This window comes from Tamandua tetradactyla, chromosome 9 (assembly GCF_023851605.1).
Source record: "Tamandua tetradactyla isolate mTamTet1 chromosome 9, mTamTet1.pri, whole genome shotgun sequence".
Lineage (NCBI taxonomy): Eukaryota > Metazoa > Chordata > Mammalia > Pilosa > Myrmecophagidae > Tamandua > Tamandua tetradactyla.
This window is the reverse complement of record NC_135335.1, coordinates 110,673,300-110,696,269: the sequence shown is the minus strand read 5'-3', so window position 1 is coordinate 110,696,269 and position 22,970 is coordinate 110,673,300. Positions and strand designations below refer to the sequence as shown.

Here is a 22,970-nt window from a genome sequence, read left to right as displayed (position 1 = left end):
CAAAAGAGAGCTGGAGAAGCCATGCTGTCATCAATAAAACAAACTTTGAAACAAAAATTATTACTAGAGACAAAAGGACTTTTATAACCATAAAAGGGTCAATCCATCAGGAAAACATAACAATTATAAACACATATGCATTTGGCAGCAGGGCAACAAAATACGTGAAGAGCAAAGCTGGCAGAGTGAAATGGGAAATAGGCAATTCAGCGATAATAGTTGGAGACTTCAACAGCACTTTCCATAGCGGATTCAACAACTATACAGAAAGTCGATAAGGAAATAGAAGACTGAACAAACTCTATAAAACTGCAAGACCTAAAGATGTTGGTCGAACACTCCACCCAACAGCAGCAGATTGCATATTATTCTCAAATGTATATGGAATATTTTCTATAGGATGGCATATGTTAAGCCATAAAATAAGTTTCAGTAAATTTAAAAGGTTGTAAAATATACTGCTTCTACATTAAACAGTATTAATTGACTCACAAAAAGATAGGCTGTAAGTATAAGCAAAAAAAGGAAACAATGAGTTTCCTTATTTGACGTGTTAGCAGGTGATAATGCTATTTTGCTATGTTATTTATCTTTAATGTAATAAAACATAACATTTATATATATAATGTGTACACATTTATGCACATATGTCCATATGTGTATATATACACATAAAGTGCCCAAGAAATGTTCTTTACTACTACTAAAATACAATTAACACCCTTTTATACATTAAAAAATACTAAGAAATTTGCCAGAACTATCAAGCCAATGTAATTTCCAGGTTACTGGGGAGACATTTTAAAACATATATATTTAGTTCATAACCAGTTCCCACAAAGGAAACTAACCCATATAAAGATTCTTCTTGAGTGGCAGGTAGCGAAAAGTGTCTCATCCTCGACACAAAATACCCAGTAGGAGTTGGGCTAGCTAAGCATGTGAGCATACAGTAAAGATTCTGCAACCTTATTAAATTTTTGTTTTACAGCTTACTGGGTAAGAAAGAAATTTTTTCCAGTAATTACTTTAAAATAATTTGTTAATGTGTAGATGATTCCTCTCATGGGACTCTTGAACAGAAGCTTGAAGGGAGAAAAAAATCTAGTCAGTAAAATGTTTATTTGGGGGCGGGGTATGTTGTGCCAGATGCAAAACAGCAGAGTTGTTAGGGCTTGCATTCAGATATAGTAAAAATATGGTTCAATCAGGATGGTATTCGAGCAGGTTGCTGCACACTGTGAGTTAGTTGTCAGGTTAGATCTTGCTGATCTCTGCACCATGTGCCATCCCTGCTTCCTTTGCTGCATGCTTCCTGACTCAGCATCTAGCAAAGGGCCTAGCATATAACCATTCGTTGAGCTGAATGAACTTAACGGGTTGTTAATTGATTTGGCCTCTCTTCATTTTGTTTGATAATTTGCCACCAAAATAGTGTTCTTCGGAACTACAAACTACATGCAAAAATGTAAATGTTATGGTTTTAAAAAAGGATTGAAATAATAGTATGTTGTCCATGCACAGCAGAATTAAATTAGAAATTGATTGAAATTCTGGAAATTTACAGATGTGTGGAAATTAAACAGCACATTATTAAGTAACCAGTGAGGCAAAGAAGAAAGCAAAGGAAAATAGACATACTTTAAGATGAATGAAAATAAATATGCAAATATAGCTAAAGCAATGCCGATGGGAAATTTTATAACAATAAGTGCCTTTATTTTATAAAAAAATCACAAATCAATAATCTAACATTCATACTTAAAGGACTAGAAAAAAGAGCATAGTAAAGAAGCAGAAAGAAGGAAATAATACATATTTGAGCAGAAATAAATGACACGGTATAGAAAAACACTAGGGAAATATCAACAAAACTAAAACTTGTTCTTTGAAAAGATTAACAAAGTTATAAGCCTTAAGCTAGCCTCACAGAGAGAGGACCTAAATTATTAAAGTCAGGAAAGAGGAAACTTAACTCCCAACCTTACAGAAATAAAAGGATTATATGAGCATACTATGGACAAATATATCCCTATCCCAGAAGTAGAAAATCTTAATAGACCTATAAGAACTAAAAAGATTTATTTAGTAATCAAAAGAGAAAAGTCTGGTCCAAAATTACTTTCTTGGTACATTCTACCAAATGCTTCAAGGAGAGTTATCACTAAAACATCACAGCTTTCTACAAAAATAGAATAGGGGATTCTTCTTAACTCATTTTAAGAGAATGATATTACCCTGATACCAAAACAGAAAAAGACATCAAAAGAAAGGAAGACTACCGACCAATATTCCACATGAATATAGATACAAACATCCTCGACAAAATACTAGCAAACTAAATTCTGCAAAATATAAAAGTATTATATGACATGACCAAATATGACTTGTCCCAGGAAGGCAAGTTTAGTTTAACTTGCCCAAAATCAATCAATACCTCATATTAATAGAATAAAGGAAAAATCATTTGACAAAATCCAACTCTCTTTCATAATGAAAATGCTCAACCTGAGAAAGGACATTACAAAAAACAAACCAATACGCAACTAACATCAGACTTAACGTTGAAAGACTGAATGTTTTCCCACAAAGATCAGAAATAAGACAGGGTTAACTCTTCTTCTAAATTCCATGCAATACTGTACTGGAGGTTCTGTCTGGGGAAATTAGGCAAGAAAAAACTCAAATTTGTGTGTAAGGATGAAAACAATCTTTGTTATCAGATGACATGATTTTTGAATACGAAGCCCTAAGCAATCCATACAAAGCAATTACAATTTATAAACAGCTTTAGCAATTTTGCAGGATCCAAAATAAATATGCAAAACTCAATTGTATTTCTATATAGTAACAATGAAACTCTAAAAATAAAAATAAGAAAATTCTATGTATAATAGTATCAAAATGTTAGAATTCTTAGAAATTTAACAATATATGTGTAAGACTCAGACACTGCTAGCAACAAAGCATTTTTTAAAGAAATTGAAGGCAAAAATAAATAGAAAGATATCTCATATTCATGAATTGGAGTACTTAATATTCTGAAGATGACGGTACTCCCCAAATGGATCTAGAGAGTCAATGCAATCCCAACAAAACTCCATCTGGCGTTTTAGCAGAAATTGACAAGCTGATACTAAAACTCAGAAGGAATGCAAAAGACCCAGAATATTTAAAGCAATCCTGAAAAACAAGAAGGAACTGGGAGGAATCATATAAGACATTGTGTTACTGGCAAAAAGATAGACATGAAAGACAGAGTAATAAACCAGAGTATAGAAATACACACATTTCTTGTCAATAACTCTGTAGTAAGGGTGCCAAGGTAATTCAACGGGAAAATAATAGTCTTTCCAACAAATGCTGATGGAAAAAAACTTGATATCCCAATATAAAACCCCTACACGACACATGCAAATATTAACTCAAAATGGAAAAGAACTAAATGTAATAGTTAAAACTATAAAACTTTGGGGAAAAGTAGGAGTAAATATTTGTGATTCTGGGTTATACAATGGCTTCTTAGATATGACATTAAAACACAAGCAAAGAAAGAAAAATAGATAAATTTGGCTTCATCAGAATTAAAAACTTTTGTGTCTCAAATGGCACAAAAAAAAAAGTGAGAAGACTCACTTTCTCTATAGTGGGAGAAAATATTGCAAATCATACATCTGATAAGCTGTTTCCAGAATATAAAACTTACAGCTTTACAATGAAAAGATAAATAAATAAATTTAAAAGTAGGCAAAGGATTTGAATAGATATTTCTCCACAGAAGATATATAAATGATCAAGAAAAGATGCCTAATATCATTAATAGTGGGAAAGTGCAATTTAAAAGCACACGGCCATGCCACTTCACATTCACTAAGATGACTATCATCAAAAGAAAACATTGACAAGTGTGGGTCAGGATGTGGAAGAATTGGAATCCTCACACATTACAGGTAGAAATGTAAAGGGGGGTAGCCACTTGGGAAAGTAATTAAGAAATTCTTCAAAATGTTAAATATATGTGGCAACATGACCCAGCAAATCTATTCCTTAGCATATATTCAACAGAAATGAAAACAGCCACAGAAAATCTTCTACATGAATTTTATGACAGCATTATTCATAATGGCCAAAAAGTGGAGACAACCCAAATTGTCCACCACCTGATGAATGGATAAGAAGAAACGTGTTACATCAATACAATGCAATATTACCCAACTGAAAACAGAATGAAATACTGATACATGCTGCAACATGGAGGAACCTTGAAAATATTATGCCATGTGAAAGAAGCCAATACCAAAGCATCATATATTGATGATTCCATTTATATAAAGTGTCCAGGATAAACAAATTCATAGAGACAGACAGTGGATTAGTGATTGCCAGGGTTTGTAGAAGGGAAGAATGAAGTATGATGGATAACGGGTCTGGGGTTTCTTTTGAGGGTGATGAAAATGTTCTGAAATTAGATGGCGGTGATGTTACAAAATCTAGTGAATATACTAAAACCACTGAATTCTATATTTTAAAAGGATAAATTTTATGTTATGTGAATTGTATCTCAATAAAGCTTTTATTTATTTTTTTCTTTAAATCAGCGTTCCATCCGCATTTCTTCTATCGACCCAGGATTCTAACATATCCACTTGAATATTTGGCAGCCTACGGTGTGTGCTTCCTTCCCATCCTCCTTAGAAGTGCTGGTCACTGATTTAGCAAGCAGGTCATGGGCACATAAGGGCACAGAATGCTGGAGTGGGGAAGAGTTGAAAATTTTTACTCTTCATGCATATTCTTGTTTAAACTTTACCACAGGTAGAAATAGTTTGCCATGGGTAGAAACGCCCATGCTCTTCCTACAGATAACTAATAAAGACTTTTGAGGTCGAGTCACCTTCCCTGGAACACTGTAGCTGATAAACAGCAGAGGAGAGATTAAAACCCAGAAGGACTGATCCAGTCTAAGTCATATCAGTGATCAACTACTGAAGGCAATATATCTAGGAAAGTTTTTAGGTGACTTTACTGGACTCTGGGCTGTGTAAGCATGTCCCGTCTTAAAAAATTAAACAAAAAATGATACCAGGTGTCTAAAAGCTTAGTTTTGATTAAAATGACACCAAACTACCACTCAGAATATAAAACATGAATTGAATTAAAATAAAGTGTGGATGTACTCCTAAACAAGTTAAGCAAATTCAGTTCTACTCCTAGTGTGTTCAGAGTTTTCATCATGAATAGATACTAAATTTTGTCAAGTGTTTTTTTCTGAGTTCATTAGGGAGGTGTTCTAGTTTGCTAGCTGCTGGAATGCAATATACCAGAAACGGAATGGCTTTTTAAAAGGGGAATTTAATAAGTTGCTAGTTTACAACTCTAAGACTGAGGAAATGTCCCAATTAAAACAAGTCTGTATAAATGTCCAATCTAAGGTATCCAGGGAAAGATACCTTGGGTTCAAGAAGGCCAATGGCGTCCCACATTTCTCTCTCAGCTGGAGGGGCACATGGCCAACCTGGCAGCATCTGCTGGCTTTCTCGTGGCTCTACAAAAGAGATTCTCTCCAAAACGTTTCCTCTTTTCATTAAACGTTTCATCTCTTTTCAAAGATTAATGGGTGGGGTCACAACTCCATGGAAGTATCTGATAAAGAGTTACCACCTACAATTGTATGGGTCACATCTCCAGTCTCCATAAGAACAATCAAAATGCTCCCAGCTAGCAGTATCGAATGTGGATTAAAGGACATGGCTTTTCTGGGGTCCACCACAGACTCCAACCTTCACAGGTGGTCATTTTTTTTTTTTTTTTTTTTTTTTTACTTTTTTAATCTGTATTTTTACATTGAATTTTAAATGATTAACTTTGTATTATTGGGATAAATCTGGCTTGGCTAGGCTTTAGTGTTCATTTTATGCATCACTGGTTAGACCTGGAAAAATTTTACAAATTTTCACATCAGATATAAGTCTGTAATTTCCTTTGCCATATTTTTTTCTGGATTTATCATCAGGGTAATACTGGTCTCATAAAATGAATTGAGAAGTATTTCCTCCTTCCATAGTCTGAAGAGTTTTATGTAAAAATATTTGTCTTTCTTTAAATGTATTATTGAATGTACCATTGAAGCCTTTTAGGCCTGGAATTTTCTTTGTAGGAATGTTTTTAAATGCATGTTTAATTCCTTTAATAGATATAAGGCCATTTAGTTTTAATAGTTTGTGTCTAATAGAGAATTTTTCCTTTTCATTTAAGTTGCTATTTTTTTTTTTTTTTGGCAAAAGTTGTCCATGACATTCCCTTATTATCAATTTAACGTCTATAAAATCTTGGGTGAAAGCCCTCTTTCATTTCTAATATGGGTAACACTTTTCTCTTTTTTTCTGACCAGTCCAACTACAGGTTTATAAACTTTATTAAATTTTTCAAACAACTAAGGTTTGATTTCACCGATTTTTCTCTGTTTTCCATTGCACTGTTAATTCTGCTCTTTGGTTTTATTTCATTGACCTCTCACTGATTCCTTCCGGTTGATGTGGGTTCAACTTGCTCTCTTTGTTTATGAAATTGGAAGCTTAGGTGATAGCTTCTAGACCTTGCTGCTTATATAATACGGGGATTGAATAACTCCCTCTCAGCATTGCTTTAGCTATGTACCACAAATTTTGATATGTTTTCCTTTTATTTAATTCAAAAGACTGTCTAATTCCCATTTCAATAACTTTTTTGATTTGCTGTTTATTGACATGTTTTACTTAGATTTGAAATATTTTAAGATTTTTCAAATATCTCCTCAGCTATTGAATTCTGTTATGATCAGAAAATATGTTGTCTTATTTAAATCCTGTTTATATTTACGGACACTTATTGGCCCTGAATAGGGTCTATCTTGGTAAATGTTCCATGTGCAATTGAATAATAGGAACATTTTGAGTATTCTAGGTCAGATGGGTTAAAATATTAATAGTTTAAGTATTCTGTATCCTTGGTGATTGTCTACTTGTCCTATCAATTATTGAAAGAAGAGTTCAGAAATCCGTAATTGTGGATTTGTCTATTTCTCCTTGAAATTTTATCAGGTTTTTTTTTTTTTTCATATATTTCGGTATTTCGGAAATAGCATTCAGGACTGTTATGACCTCTTGATAAATTGACTCCTTTATCATTATGAAATGATATTCTTTACCCTTATAATATCCTTTCCTTTAAAATCTGCTTTGTCTGATAAAAAAATTGTTAATCAAGGTCTATTTTGACTAATGTTAGTTTGGTATATCTTTTTTTTTTTTTTTTGGCATGGGCAGGCACCAGGAATCGAACCCAGGTCTTTGGCATGGCAGGCAAGAACTCTGCCACTGAGCCACTGCGGCTCGCCCTAGTTTGGTATTTCTTTTAAAATCATTTACTTTTAATTTGTTTGTATCTTTAAATGATCTATCATTTGAGAGATAGATACATCTATCATTGTATCTATATTTAAAATGAATTTCTTCAAGATGGCATATGGTAGAATCTTAACTTCATACACAATTTGATAATCTCTGCCTTTTAGATGGGAGTTTTGAAAATTACATTTAATGTGATTAGTAATATGATGATGTTTAAATCAATCATATTGCTATTTTTTCTATTTCCCATCATTATTTATTCCCTTTTTCTTCATTTTCTGCCTTCTTTTCAATTAAGTATTTTTAGGATTCTACTGTGTCTCCTGGCTGTCTAATTAACTTTAATGATTTGTTTTGTGCAGGTCTTAAAAAAAAAGTAAAATTCACAAGGTCTCATCCAATAAAAACATTAGCAGATAGGCAAATAAGCAGAAAATAAGAATTTTAATGAGGATGAAAAATTCAATCAATGAAATGACCAAAAAATTTAGTATAAAAGAAAACTAAAATAGTTTTGCTATATTCCATATGCTCAAGAAGGTAGTGGGAAGTATCAATGTGCTACAGGAAGACATGGAATATTTCATCTCAAACTTTTAGAGATGAAAAATATGTCTGAAATTTAAAAATGCATTGAGTAGGATTTCCAGGAGATGGACATGGAAGAACACAGTAGTGAAAAAAGAAGTACCAGAATACAGAGAGAGAAGAGGAAGGGTAGAGGGGGAGCGAGAGAAAATAACAAAGTATACCAGCGTTGTGTATCTGTGAAATATTCCTGGATTAAGTTATTTGAAAATAGTTTGATCATTTCAAGGCTTGCCTTCATGCTTTACTAGATGTGATCAAAGAAGCCATTATTCTAGAGATAATTTTTCCTTATAGGGAGGCAATATCCTTTCATGCACTCTTTCTGATGCCCTATTATATTCCAAATTGTTTTTGTTTGTTTGTTTTTCCACTTGAACCAGTTGATAAACTATTCTTGGTCCTCTCTGAGCTACAGCACTGGTTCTGCCTCTTCCTTTCTGGTTCTTCTTTCCCTGGCCTCAGGGAACTTCCTCACGCACCTGTGCTGATCTGTACTTAGCTGAAAACTCTGGGGTGGTGGTGGGGGGCCTGCATTCTCTCTTCTCCAGTAATCCGCCCTGCAAATTCTAGCCACCATGACTTCCCACAACTCTCAACTCTGTCTCCTCGATTTCGATAGATAACTAGGCTCTGTTTGGGATATTTCTCCCCATGCTATGGCCTGTAGACTCCATCTAAGCCATTAGCTGGAGCAATCTGAGAGCTCACCTTGTTAGTTTTCATCTTTTTTTGTTATCATTGACCTGTTATTTTCATTCCTCCATGTTTAAAAGCAATTATTTTCACATATTTTTTTCTGATTTTTTGGTTGCTTTAGGTGGGACAGCAAATGAGCAAATCTGTGCCCTGTTAACACATCATGGCTGGAAGTAGAAGTTCTGGTGAGTTATTCAAGATAATTGTTTATTCACAATGCTTTTATAAATTTTAAGTGTTTAAAATAATTGAACCTTGTTAAGATGTTATATTAGATTGTCATAATTTTTATCCAAACTCAAATACCACTTATAGTTTATATTTCATTTCCATACTCATTAATCTACTCATTCCACAAATTTTTACTGAACATGGACTAGAGGTATGTACTTGATAATGTTCTAGGTTTGAGGAATACAGAAATGAAGAGAAAGACCGAATCCTTGGTCTCAGGGTGGTAGTGTACAGATAACAAATGCATATACAAACACATATATATGATATCTCTCATAATGATACACCCTGCAAAGCAATGGAAGAGCGATGTGGTGAGAAGTGACACCGGTGCAGGAAAAGTGCAACTTTCACTTGCATGATAGGCAAAACTCTGTGCAATGAGGTGTTATTTAAACTAAGAACTAAAAGATGAGGATTGATTTATGTGTATAACTAAAGAGAGAGAACAGTGATTCCAAAAGCCTTGGGATGAAAAAGAGATTGTTTCATTTGTAAAATGTAAAACCAGAAGCGTGCATAATTTGCAGAACAAAAGAAAATGAGGCTGGAGAAAGAAGCATGAACTACATTGCTTAGGGACTTATGGGTTGTGATTTATGCTTTTAGAAGAGTAATCTGGCTACAGAATATAGAATGTATTTTAGGAAGTTAGAATAGAAACATATTATAGTTAGGAAGCTATTGCAGTATATCGGTAACAAATAATAGTGGCTTAGCTTTGATGGTAATTAGTAAAACTAAGGATATAGTTTGGAGACACAGCCAATAAGGGTTATAGAAGAATTTGATGTGGAGGTAAGAAAAAGGTGGCTTCAGATAAAGAGGCAAATCAAGGATGATTTCCAGGTCTTTGGCTTTAACAACTGGGTGCATGGTGGAAATTGTTTCTGAAATAGGGGCTGAAAGTGAAGCAGTTTTAAGAGGAGAGTGACAAATGTTCTATTTCTGAGATGTTAAGTTGGTTGTGTTAAATTTCCAAGTGAAAATGGCAAGTAGGTTGTTGAATATAAGTTTGGACCTTGCGCGAAAGGCCAAGCCTGGAAATAAAAACTGTTCACATGGCGTTACATAATTTTACTTGCTTTTGTCTGGTGACATTATATTATTTGTCCCCAATTACTCACCTTTCAGAGACTGATGCCTTTAGTCTTCTGGGTTACAAATGAGCACAGGCAGGATGGCGTGCCCTCTGCTGGATAACTGGCAGGCTTGGGACAATGGGTATATGTACATGTTAATTTAGGGATTATGGAGTTTCCAACCAGGTTAGAAGAGAGAAAAACCACAGCAAAGTAAGTACTTGAATAGGATCAGGTGTTCAGGAGAAATGTGGAGTGGCTGGGGACTGGGTGCCAAACAGAGAATGCATTTCAGTTCTAGCTTGATGTCACATTCAGAATGGCTGCCCAGGTTTGAGAGATGTGATTTTTCAAGGAATGTCAGAAATGTATGCTACTATGTAAAATGCTATGAACTGTAAATGTTGGCTACTATTCAGATTTGAAACACTTTGTGAGTTGAAATCGTGGCTTAAAATGTGTCTGTGGGTAAGATCAATGTACTGGACCAATGTCAATGCTCTGGTTGAGATATTGTACTTTTGTTTTGCAAGATGTGACCATTAGGGGAAACTAGATAAAAGGTGCATGGGCTATCTCTTCATTATTTCTTACAACTGCATGTTGAATCTACAATGATCTCAAAATAAAGAGTTTTTAATTACAAAATTAATTTTTCTGTAGGTCAGATTGAGCTGAGGGGCCATTCAACTTTCATCTTAAGGAGGGTGGTACAGAAAGAATATAGAGTGGTGCTTTTCAAAAGGTGGCCTTAAAATTCTAGAGAAGGCAATGGGGTATGCATTTGCTGGCCTGCAGAACAACCTAAATCTTACATAAATCTATAGACCGGAGCTTCTGCCCCTTCTCCCCAAATGCTATTATTGGCCTAACTCCCTTAAGAAGCAGTGAAAGAAGCAAAATATAAACAATTATTTAGGAGAATCAGAGTGGCAGTAACACCAAATTACACTAAATTATTACTGAGCTCTGGTTGTTTCTTGCCGAATTGTGAAATGATATCTTATATCAGAGGTAACCTAGTAATGTGGAGTTACTTATTCATTTGACCAGTAAAATATAATGGAGAACATGGCTTAATGGATTACCATTTTACAGTTGAGGCAATTGATAAATAAACCTCTTAGAACATGAGGAGACACATGAAGTCACACACATATGCATACATACATTTTATGGTACTTTACTCATACACACATACATAGAGGTTTACTCTCTTGTATTAGTCAAAGTTCTTCAGAGAAACAGAACTGACATTACACATACATATATATATATATATATATATATATGTATGCATGTATATACATGGAGAGACACACAACACTCACATAAATGGACAGATGGAAAGATTATAAGAATTGGCTCACACAGCCATGGTTATTGGGTTATTGGCAAATCCAAATTCCGCAGGGCAGGCTTTCAAGTGGAAATCTCTGATGAAGATGAAGAGAACTCCCCAGGAGAAGCTGGCCTGGCTGAAGTAGAAGCAAAAATGCTTCTTTCTAGAAATCCTCAGCTCAGGCTTCTGAGACAACCATCTGATTGGAAGGGAGGACTCCCTTCATTGCTGAAGGCAATCTCCTTCATTGATTGTAGATGCAATCAGCCTTAGATGCAATGAACTGACTATATATGCAAACTCATCTATAAAATACCTTTACGGTAATGATTGGGTCAGTCCTTGCTTCACCACACAACTGAGTATCAAGCCTAGATAAATTGACACAGGAAATTAACCATGATGCCCTCCATATTTCATTTAGAGAACATTTGACAAAATTAAAAAACAGTGAGCTGTTTTCTTACCTATCACAGTGTCAGTTAAAGTATCTCATATTTGGGAGGAATTCAATCCATTGATTTACAGAATTCATCCTGTTGCCCATTAAATAAGTTTCTGTTTCACATGGCTCAGATGGTTCAAACCCCTCCCACCCACAAACTCAGGAATTATGCCCTTCCAGATGATTGGTGAAAGACAGAGAAGACAGGAGAAAAGGAAAAAAATGTTTGCAGGAGAGTGAGGCAGCGGATCTGGGTAATGGCAACGAATATACCAGAAAACATCATTTGAAACTATGATTCCAGCAGCAGAAGAGATAGCCTTCCAATCCAGTACATAAAGGGCAGGCTGACCCAAAGCAAAATTTTAAAACGTGCGACATCAATCTTGGAATCTTCCACTTAAACAATAATGTTTTTAAAATGTTCTATGTACCATGGTTCAGAATTGTGCTTGTCTTTGAGATACAAAGAAGAGACAGACAAGATAAAGATAAAATTACGATCTGAAGTGATTATATGAATAACGTCATTATAATGACAGCATTCATAATGACGAAATAACATGAAAGTAAATAAGACTATGTTTTAATGTGCAAATAATCCTATTTTTCATGTATATAGTAGGAAATACATCATAAAATTGTTAAATCTAGAAACATATTGTTTCTGAGTTTGCTACTTATAACTGCCTTCTATGGAAGAGATTGGAATTTTTCTTTAAGGTAGACCTTTCCTTTATTCTGGGAATGGACACTTTATTGATCTTTTTGCCCATATAACAAAGAAAGGTAAAAAAAAAAAAAAAAAAGCATGGCAGCTTAGAAGTTCATTCAATCTTGCCAACATACTGTTCACAACTGCATTAGACCTGTGACCCAGGTATCCACAATGCCCCCACTCAGTATTGTCATGCACTGGCTTTTTTATATATCATTTTATTAATCTGACCTCAGTAGGCACCTGAGTTATGATTGTTGGCATCATATACCTCCCTCTGGGGGTATCATGAGCAAGTGGTCTAATCCAGGTGCAGATGCTGCAGGCTTAGAATATTTGCTTTACCCAATAACAAAAATGAGTCTATTTTTAGAGTGAATGTTCCCCTAAAAAATTAACATTTTGCCTTAAATCTTTTGATTCCTAAAAGTTGTTTTTCTCAAGAAATTGAGCATTCATAGCTCTAAGAAGTTGTTCTTATTTAAATCCATGACTTTTTTAATAGAAGCTTGGGGAAAGTTCTATCAGAGATTCATTCTGTCCTTTGAACTTTTGTTCTTCTTTATCTTTGGAAATTTCTCTTTTCTATAGAAACCCACCCCCACCATCCTTGTCATCTTCATGTTTTTTAACAAGGCTATTTTTTTCATCAATGGCAAAGTCAATTTTAAAATACTGTTTGAACTTAAGCATATTAATTGTTCTCATCATTTTCCTTTGCAACAAACATGTGAGCTTCAACTGCCATCCAAAAACATAAGTGGCTAGTTACTAAAACCCAGAGGTCACAGTCTGAATTATGAATCTGAAGAAGAATGGATACTTATCTATATTTTACATAATTCTCTCTTGGGAAATCTCTATCTAAAGCATCATGGAATCACCTTTTATCACGTATAAAATTGGATCATTTACTTTCAGAGTGGTTTAGAACATAGAAGCATTTAATGTTCCACAGAATTAATTGTCTGTAACAAGAGATGTTACCATATCTGAGTTCCTTTGGCTTATTGTCATGTAATTCCTGTCTTTAGGCTGTATGCTGAAATAATGAGGATTTCAGTGGCAGGTAACAATGAGGTCAGTGGCCATTCCAGCTGAAAGAATGAAATTCTAAATCATCCACAGAAAAGCGAATCTTTAGTTGAGACTCCTATATTGAAAGTAGCTTATTAAATATCTAACAAAATCAGATTTTAGAAAAACATTGACTTCACCCATCAAGTTGCAAACTGCGAAGTCTGTACCTCTACCACTTTCCTTGGTGTGGAGGTAAATTGTGACCTCCACAAAGGTCACTCAAATAAATAGGTTAAACAGAGAAAAACAGGATAACTAAAATCTGTAATATCAATGTATAACTTTTGTTCTTTGTACTCTCTCCTTTTTAACTTTGGGAATACATTAGCAAAGATTACTATGGGAGTACAATAATTTTCATATGTGAAATAAGTGTTTTAAATCAATACATTATTTTTTTTTTGCATGGGCAGGCACCAGGATACATTATATTTAAAAAATGTATTTTAAATCCATTATTAGATTATTGCAACATTCATTGAACATGAGCACTTATATGAACCAGGCACAAGGCACATGAGGGAATAAAACCTCTCTCCTTATGGAGCTTGGGCTCTAGAGAAGAGAACCATAAACAACAAAAGTAATAAATAAGACAGTTATGTATCTTGTTAAAAGGTGTTAAGTACTATGAGAGAGAACAAATCAACACGGCAAAAGGTATAAAAAATCCTGGGGAGAAGATCGCTTGCAATTTTAAATAGGGTGTCTATTGAAATCCTCATTGAGAAGAAACTATTTGCAAAAACATGAGATTGAGAGAGTTAACCATATGGGGAGCTAGTATAAACACACTGAAGTAGAGAGTATCTGGCATGTCCTGGGAACTAAGAACAGATCTTGCCATCCTTGTTATAGACCAAGGGATCAAATCTTAGCAAGCGCCCTGCGAAATTGAAAAGAGTAAGTGGTGCAAACAGGGCTCACAGTTTAGCTTTCTCTCTCCATTTTTATCTATTTTGCTCTGTTTTTTGACCAGCCAACGATAGATTCCTCTGGTTCACATGCATTCTACTTTCCTAGATGAAAGATAGACTGTGGAAATAATCACACAAAATTATTTACATCTATTTGCTGTTCAGAAAACAAAATAGGGGGCAGAGGAAGTGAGTTCCTTAAACTATGATTAGTTGCAGCCATAGAGTGCAGGAGGTTGCATTAATAACTTAACTGGCAACAGCATGTCCATCCAATCCTGAAACCAGAGCCAGAAACCACATCACGAGTTTGACACCACTACAATGTCAGTTCTCACCAGAAAAAGGTTTTTCATCCCAGTATTAAAAGTTATCAAAAGACTTAGAGGTAATAATCAGTCTAAGGAAATGCTCATTGGATCAGCACAATGTTGTCCTTAAGGATATAAATGCACATTGCTGATCATTAGAGGACTGAGGATGGCAGGCACATGCAAACTTCAAACTCAACACAGAAGCCATGCTGCATCACTGGAGTACTCCCATCATTGCAGCTAGGTCAGTAAAGCAAAATCCTCTCTAATCAGTTCAATCTTTAAAAAAAAAAAAAAAAAAAAAAAACCCGAAGAGGGTTTCCTCACAATCTTAGCATATAGAGCACCATTTAATGTTAGTCAAGAATATATAACATATATTTAATATAGCTACCTCTCTTTCCTTTTAATTTAGCAAAATTCCCTTGAGGTCAGTATCAGAATATTATATGAATAGCATTGAAAACAAACCTTTCTTCTCTACCAACATTCAAGGCCTCCCCTAAAATGGAACATACATCTTCTTATTATATGGTCACTTCATCTGACACACTTACAAATAGACGAACAAGTACAATGTCACCATGCTGTTTACTATATTGAAGTTCTGAGCTAAGTTCACCTGCAAACACTGATCATTATTTCTCTTTTAGATCTGTATGTAAATACACATGCTAGCATCTTTGTAAGTCTGTCCACATTTTCCATCCGTGGGACCTACGTTTCACTTTAATAAAAGTTTTTCTGGAAAGAATTCATAGTTGCATGCACATTGAAGCCACAAGCTAATGCAAGCCTGTGAAGAGTGAAATATTTTACCTTTTAATCTTTCTCTGCCCTCCTTACTGCTGGAAGAAAAGATAGGAAAAAAGAAAGCAATCTATTAAACTTCTTCCAATTATCCTTTATTTGTATCTCTTTTCTTTGAGTCTTATTTCTCTCTAGCTTGAGACACTTTTTAGGACAGATAGTCTGTTAGAACTGATTTCATGAAATTCATGGAAGAGTTATACTGGATGAAGAAAGAAAAAGAGTGAAGGGGATTTTCTAAAGAACAATTTAGCTGACTTATTTGGAAAAAAACAACACAAATTCTACTCCTTCATTCACTAAGGTACTTATGAATCTTCCTGAAATTACTCTGTGATATTTCTTTTAGAATGAAATTACTTTTATATGCACAGTAGAATTGTCTATTTTCCTTCGTTATCAAGTGATATATGCATCAGCAGTCTTAAAATGGTCTGTCCACGTAGGACATTCACATTGTTTTCAAAGTGAATTTTAGCTTGCTCTTGAACAATGCCACTCTTAATGTTTATAGCCACCTTTTCTAAACCGTATTCAGAAATTGAGTTTAGAAACAACCACTTATGCCATTGGGACTTTTATCATGGGCAAACACCAATATGCAAATTTTAAAGGTTACCCCTCAGCAGTGAGTTTAATTATGAAACTATAACTATTATTTCTGAAATTCTATTTCATCCCTGTTGTGCTCAAAAATCATTTTGACTACAGGAATAGACATTTGGGCCTTTAATCCCTTGGGGGAATCATAGTGAATGCAATAACTGCTGCTGTAACATGTAATTATAGCCACACAATTCCATTTCTTTTAGTCCTGCATCAAAAGCCAAAGAGAAAAAAAAATGCCAATAGAGGAAGACTGCTTTCTTGACTGGTAGATCTATTATTTATACAATGATAGTTAGTCAATATCAAAGAATTTCCCAAACTACCAGAAATGCCTTATTCTAGCTGAAGGGGAACATTGTGCCTTTTTAACAGCTCGACAGATTAATGGAATCGAATGCTTAGAGTTTTCATTTTTAAAGGCAGAGAATGACAGATCTGGAGGGATATCAAGAACAGAGCAAAATGCCAAGTAATGAAAGAACAATTGCTAAATAAGGACAGACTTCCATCAACACATTAAAAAGTGTACTATGTGGTATTTGCAAAGCAAATTTCCCTGTTACTGTTTTTTCCCCTTTATTCTTGGATTTTTAGTGTCCTGACATTATACTCAGATAGCAGAGAGAGTTGGACTTTAAGAATATGTGATTTTATTGAGCACATGTTATACAGATATTACTATCATGGAAATAGGTTGTGTTTCATCTAACTCCAAAGCAAAGTTTTTTGTTTTTACATTTGTTGTTCCTTTTGTGCCTCAGACCTTCATGTGGCTTACTCATCATTCAGACCACAGCTTGAATGACACTTTCTCAGGAAGCTTATTCCCCAAATTTGGCATGTATCATACTCATTTGTTTTATTTTACGTCTTGCAACTGTATTTGAAATTACCGGTTATATTCAGGTATCTGTTTATTGTTTTTCTCTTATTATCTGATTTATTCTTTGTTATATTTCCAGAATTCATGCCGTACTTTCTCAACAACAATGTCAAATCGATGGATAAACAAAAGGAACGAAATAAGCTAATAAGTCCATTTAGCATTGGGAAGAGATTGTCAAATCCATTGCTTACAGAAAAGGTCGGGGTAACAGGTTGAAAAGATTTCTGTTTCAGATGAGACACTCTGTTTTTAAAGTAGATCATGACTACTTTCCCAAATACAATTATTAATTTAGAATTCATTGTCTATCTTGTATCAGTTCTCATTTGTTCAGAAATGGCTAAAATTCCTTTGCAGCTATTGATCAAACAGTTTTTGGTAAGGATGTTGTTACAGAAACTCTCAACTCTCAGAAGAGAAACACAAGCCTTTTTTTGACCTATGCATAAATCTAGGCTGAAGCTGTAGGAACTCAGGTTTAGAGACGTATATGTGGAAATCAATGACCAGGAGAAGTTACAGGCCATCTGAAATCCTCTGAGGCTAAAGGTTTTAAACAGGAAATAAAAATTTAAATAGCAAATAAAAACCTTCTCAGAGAACTATTATTGGACAGATCTTTCATCTGCGAAATGAGTTTCTCCCCCCTGTATCCATGAGTAAATTCACTAGGTTTTTTTGTTTTGTTTTGGGGGACCATAAAAAGTTAGTGACATTGAGCGTGCTCAAGGAAATTTTTTCTGACCATTGAGAAAGTTTGCATCAAGAAAGTGATGGCAGGACTGCCACCAAAGAATTCTTGATTCTTTATTAATCTGCTTTGATTTTATATTTCTAAACAAGTATGTTCACAAAGAATTATACCGACAATTTCAGCCTCTTGCTGGAACAATCTGAGTACTCACTAAGGAAGCAATGCACATAATCAAATTGAATTTCTTCCCCCCCGAAAGACAGCGGAGTGGTCTTGCTGAAAAGACATTTATGTTCAGTGATACAGGGTTAGTGACAGTGCCAACTTAACACTTTAATGGAAAGAAGATATCAACTAATATCAACAGTTCTGGGTACTTCTATAATTCGTGGCCATGCTACATTTAAGTAGATATTCAATTTCCTAACAACAGCATGGAGACAAAATGGATGCCATGTTTCAGTGTGGCTCTCATGAACACAAGCTGGTTAACTTCCAAGCTAAATGCACTACTAAAGTACTATATCAAAAGCTGCAAGTATCTTTTCTTGGATCCCACATCTATTCTCTACTTAAAATGCCATTTAACATTACAAAATCATTGGTCATGGGAGTAGATGACAAAGGATAAAAGGATAAAGCAGGTTTTTGACTTTTAAAAAATAAGAGCAAATTCCCAGATCCAGGTTGGCATTTTTACTAATGATGAAATTAATCGGTAATAGTGGCAATGCTGTATCTTATATTATTACTGTTTATTTTTTTAGAAGGTAGCCATTTTAGTTGCTGCAATTATAGGGAAGATTTCTTGCATTACTGCACAGCATTGCCATGAGATTTCTGCCACATTGGGAGCTCTTTGGGGCATAGAATTTAGATTTTCTTCTTTTGATAATCGTGCAAGGGGGCAACCAGCTGTGACTTTCATAGTAAGGGGGATGGGTGATTATTATTTTGGGGGGTTGTGGTCAGATTCCAAACAGTGCCTTGTATATGTCGGCACAGATGTGGGATCTATTGAAACAAACACTAATCCATTTGTCCTACATTAGTGGGCCTGTGTCCTCTTTACAAGTGTTTTTCCTTACCACACATTTTCTGTGTTTCTGCCATTTTGAATTGAAAGCATTTCCATTTCATTTTGCAAAAATAAAATAAAACCCAAAATGTACCCAGAGATTATATTATAATATAATTCTCTTTTAATAAAGGAACTGATATGATATCATCACAATAATAATAACAGTTTCCTGAAAGAAATTCCCATGCAAGGGGAAGAGAAATCAGCTTCATTAAATCACAAAAGACAGATGGATGTCAAGTGAGTGCTTTTCCTAATTGTATTCTAAATATAACCAGTTGTTCTTCCCCTGATGACTTAAATATTCTATTTTCCAGTAGAATGAACTTCCTATAGAATAGGAAAAAATTAAGTTTTAGACCCAGAGTTGAAAAACTTGAGCAAACTCTGAGCCTTACTTGCTGATTATTTAAAGTAAAAGCCTATTGTTATAGTGAAGTTTTTCAGTTGTTAAGGATGATAAAATATAGTAACCTTCCAAAATCCTGATTGAATGCAAGAATCAGTGCAGGTTTAACTAAAATGTGTGGCATCTTCTTTTTCTTCTGGGTTCCACTGACTTCCAGCTTCTTCCTGCTTCCCGTGGCTTCTTTTCAGTTTCCAATGTCCTTTTCTTATAAGGATTTCATTCATATTGGATTACAGCCCACTCTCACTTCATTCAATTTAGCTACACTTTAACTAATGACATTCTAAAAGCTCCTATGTACAAAGGGTTCACATCCATAGGAAAGGGGAGATGATCCAATCCCTAACAGTAATATTTTCAAATTTTGAAGGAACAGAGAATTTTTTAGAAAGTCAAATGCAGTGAAGCTTCCACTTAAATATTAGGTGCAAAAAAGATAGGGTCAGGTGCATCTCACCCTTGAGCATACCCACACTTACCCCTTGTATGTGTACTTTCTTTCTCTTCAATAAACTTTTCCCACTTGCTTATTAAAAAAAAAAATTCACATAAGCTTGACTTTGGAAGGCTTACCACACAAGACCAAAACTCTCATAGGGAACATGCCATTAAGATGGTATTAATTGCTACATTGTTTAGAAGAACAAAAGGTTGGGAAAAGATTAAATACCTACCAACAGAGAACTATTTAACTTACTGTAGGGAGATGCATCTTTATATATGCAAATAAAAGATTATCTCCAAGGTAGAAGTGAAAAAAGTCATATAAAACAGTACATAGGTTATGCTAAAATTTGCATAAGATAAAATAAATGTACACAAATGTATGTAAATGCACTTAATGTCTCTAAAGATATTCGTAAGAAATGGTAATCCTTTCTGGTAAAAGGAGCATGGAGGTTAATTGACAGATTTATAATGGGAACTTCTGTTTCACTGTATCTTTTTGTGCATTTTGCTTTTATACTTCATCTGTATATTCCCTAAATAGTCAAATGTTTTCCCAAATTTAAATAAATTCATGAAATAAACCCACTGGAAGATTATAGAGGGAAGCACTTACATTCTAAAGTAATGTAACAAACTCTCAATTCCTGAAATCTCTTCATTGCTCTCTCTTGGCAAAACTACAAGCGTGGTTAAATGAAACCCTCTACCCAGTTGTCTCACTAATATTCTTTTCTACGAACCTCACTTTGGCCTTTAATACAGCTAGATATCCATACTGGATTTCCCTAGACCATTTCAATCTCTTTTTAATTATTCAGAAACATCAGTCCAACATTTCTCTTCTCTCTCAACTTCATAAATTTTTCCCCTCTCCTGGACCATTCCTCTCATCATAAAAGCATGCTGTTTTTTATCTCATATTGCAGAAAGAAAAACTGTCTTGGCCCCACTTATCCCTTCAGCTATCCCCCTATTTCTTTGCTTACCTTTGCACAAAACTTCTTTAGAGCATTCTCTCTGTTTGCTGCCTCTAATTCTTCTCTTCCCATTTACTCTAATTTGCATGCCATCTAGGATTTAAGAAAAAGAATTGTAAACAAAAAAACTTTTTTTTCATTTGAGGTGCCTATTAACCCGTTTATCCATCAATGTAAGAAACCAATTACAGAAAAAAATCATTTAAATCTGCTGAAACAGAATTAAGCTAGACACAATGAAGACTCACTTGACTAAAAGGGGGAAATGAGGCACTATATCTGTTTTTATAAAGTAAGAGTTGTCATTTTCTTCATGAAGGTTGGGGCCCCGAATCTGAGACCAATCCTTTAGAGCAAACAATAGGAGAGAAACCTCCAGCACAAACTTCAAGTAAATGTAAAGACAATCAGGCAAATCATTTTAGCACTTTCTCATTATCAGTCGGTTTTTATTTATTTTGAACATATATATTATGTGTAGTGTTTGTGTAGTGCAAACTGGAGAAAGTATATGCAAGAGTTTAGAATGGAATGCATATGGTTATCTTCCTTATTGGTTTGCATATATATAAATATAATCAGAAGTCCAAGGACTAAATCTGTCCTTTTGAAATTCCCTGTTTATTTTTTAAGTTCAAATGTTGAAATGACATATTTATAGCATAAATGACCTAAGGTAAAATTTAGACTGCTATCTCTAAGCCAAGTGTATGACTTTATCACTAATCTCTTTTCTGAAGAACTCTATTTGCAGACTCCATTTGCAGTTACAAAATAAACAGATTAATTTTTTCTCAATTAGCATAGGTGTCAAGAAAGACTTTCTCCTTCTAGTACCCTTGACAGAGATTAAAAGTGTGTGGAGAAATATTACAGTACAGGTAGAATTTTAGCAAATCAAGCATATATTCTCTTAGCATTATTAAAGAAAAATTGTGGAAAAACGTATGTAAGCAGAATTTTTTTTTCAGAAATTTTCTAAACAGAAACAGCAGCAATAATTCTTTAGAATTGAAAACTTATAAGTTCTACTTCGTGGAAATGAAAAATGACTTCATGTTGAAGAATTATTATGGAAAAAAGTTCCCATTTTTTTCTACCCCTTTCTATCCCTACTAAAACCAACTACAGCTGCCTATACTCTCTGGGAAAACCTCTATCAGCAATGAACTTTTAAAGTTATTTTAAAAGCAATAAACTATAAAGTAAAAAAGAGAGAGATTAAGGGTATATATAGCAAGTTCTTCTTTTAAGGGTAAGCATATGCATTATTTACTTTAGAGTTCAGCTACATGTTTTATTATCCACTGTTTCACTACCTCCTACCTTATTCAAGCAGAAATGAGGAAAGTAGTTGTATGATGGTATATAATTGCTGCAGAGATAAAAGAAATAAGATGTTGCAATATCTATAATTTGGTAAAACCACTAAAAGAAACAGACCCACAAAATGCCTCAATGAAGATGGATATTTTCTGGTAGGAAGTCTTTGCTATCATCAAAATGGTGCTTCTGTGGGTGCTTTGCTTTTTACCATGTCCAGTCTATTGGAAAGGAGTGAAGAGAAGTCCTTGGCAAGCAGCTTCACTTTTAAAAACGGGTCTGGAAGGGGAGTTGGTCCAATGGCTACAGTTAGCTAAAGAGAAGCCAGAAAGTAGAAACATCTAGTGAAATGGCTATGGGGCCAATTATAACTCGGAATCAATTTTGTAAACAAATGAGAGCATGAATCTTGAAAAACAATGAGCAATTTTGTCATAGAGGATATCTAAGATTGAATTTTCAAAGAGGGCCTGCCAAATATCTGTCATCCCATATGTTGTTCTCAATGTGACCTTGTCACTCCCACATCACAAGGTAGAATCTAATAACCTATTCTTGAATCTAAGGCATTTCTGTGACTAATAGAATGTGGCAGAAGTGACATTTTGCTAGTTCTGAGGCTGTCGTAAGAAGCTTTTCAGCTTCTTCCAGGACCTTCTTGAACCCATCTTCTTGGGACCCACCTTTTAGAACTTAGCCATCCTGCTGTGAAAAATCCTAAGCCACATTAGGAGCCCTGTGTAGATTCTTAAATCTACAAATCCAGCTAGTAGACGAAACTGGTGAACTGGCAGCATCAGCCACTGGCCTTGTGAGTGCCCTGTTTTAGATATGCAGCCCAGTTAAGCCTTCACATGACTCCAGTCCTTGCCTCTACATGACTTCAACTGCCCTGATAGGCCCACACAGTATGCCCAGTCAACC

The 22,970-nt window shown here is 34.7% G+C and overlaps 1 long non-coding RNA gene across 1 annotated transcript in view; it reads left to right on the top strand.

Annotated features, from left to right (window-relative positions):
- LOC143646282 (uncharacterized) overlaps positions 1–22,970 on the top strand; it is a 169,580-nt gene that overhangs the window by 64,160 nt on the left and 82,450 nt on the right. Inside the window, exon 3 of the long non-coding RNA XR_013157445.1 lies at positions 8,797–8,860. This is a non-coding gene — a long non-coding RNA (uncharacterized LOC143646282). The remainder of the gene's footprint in view (positions 1–8,796; positions 8,861–22,970) is intronic.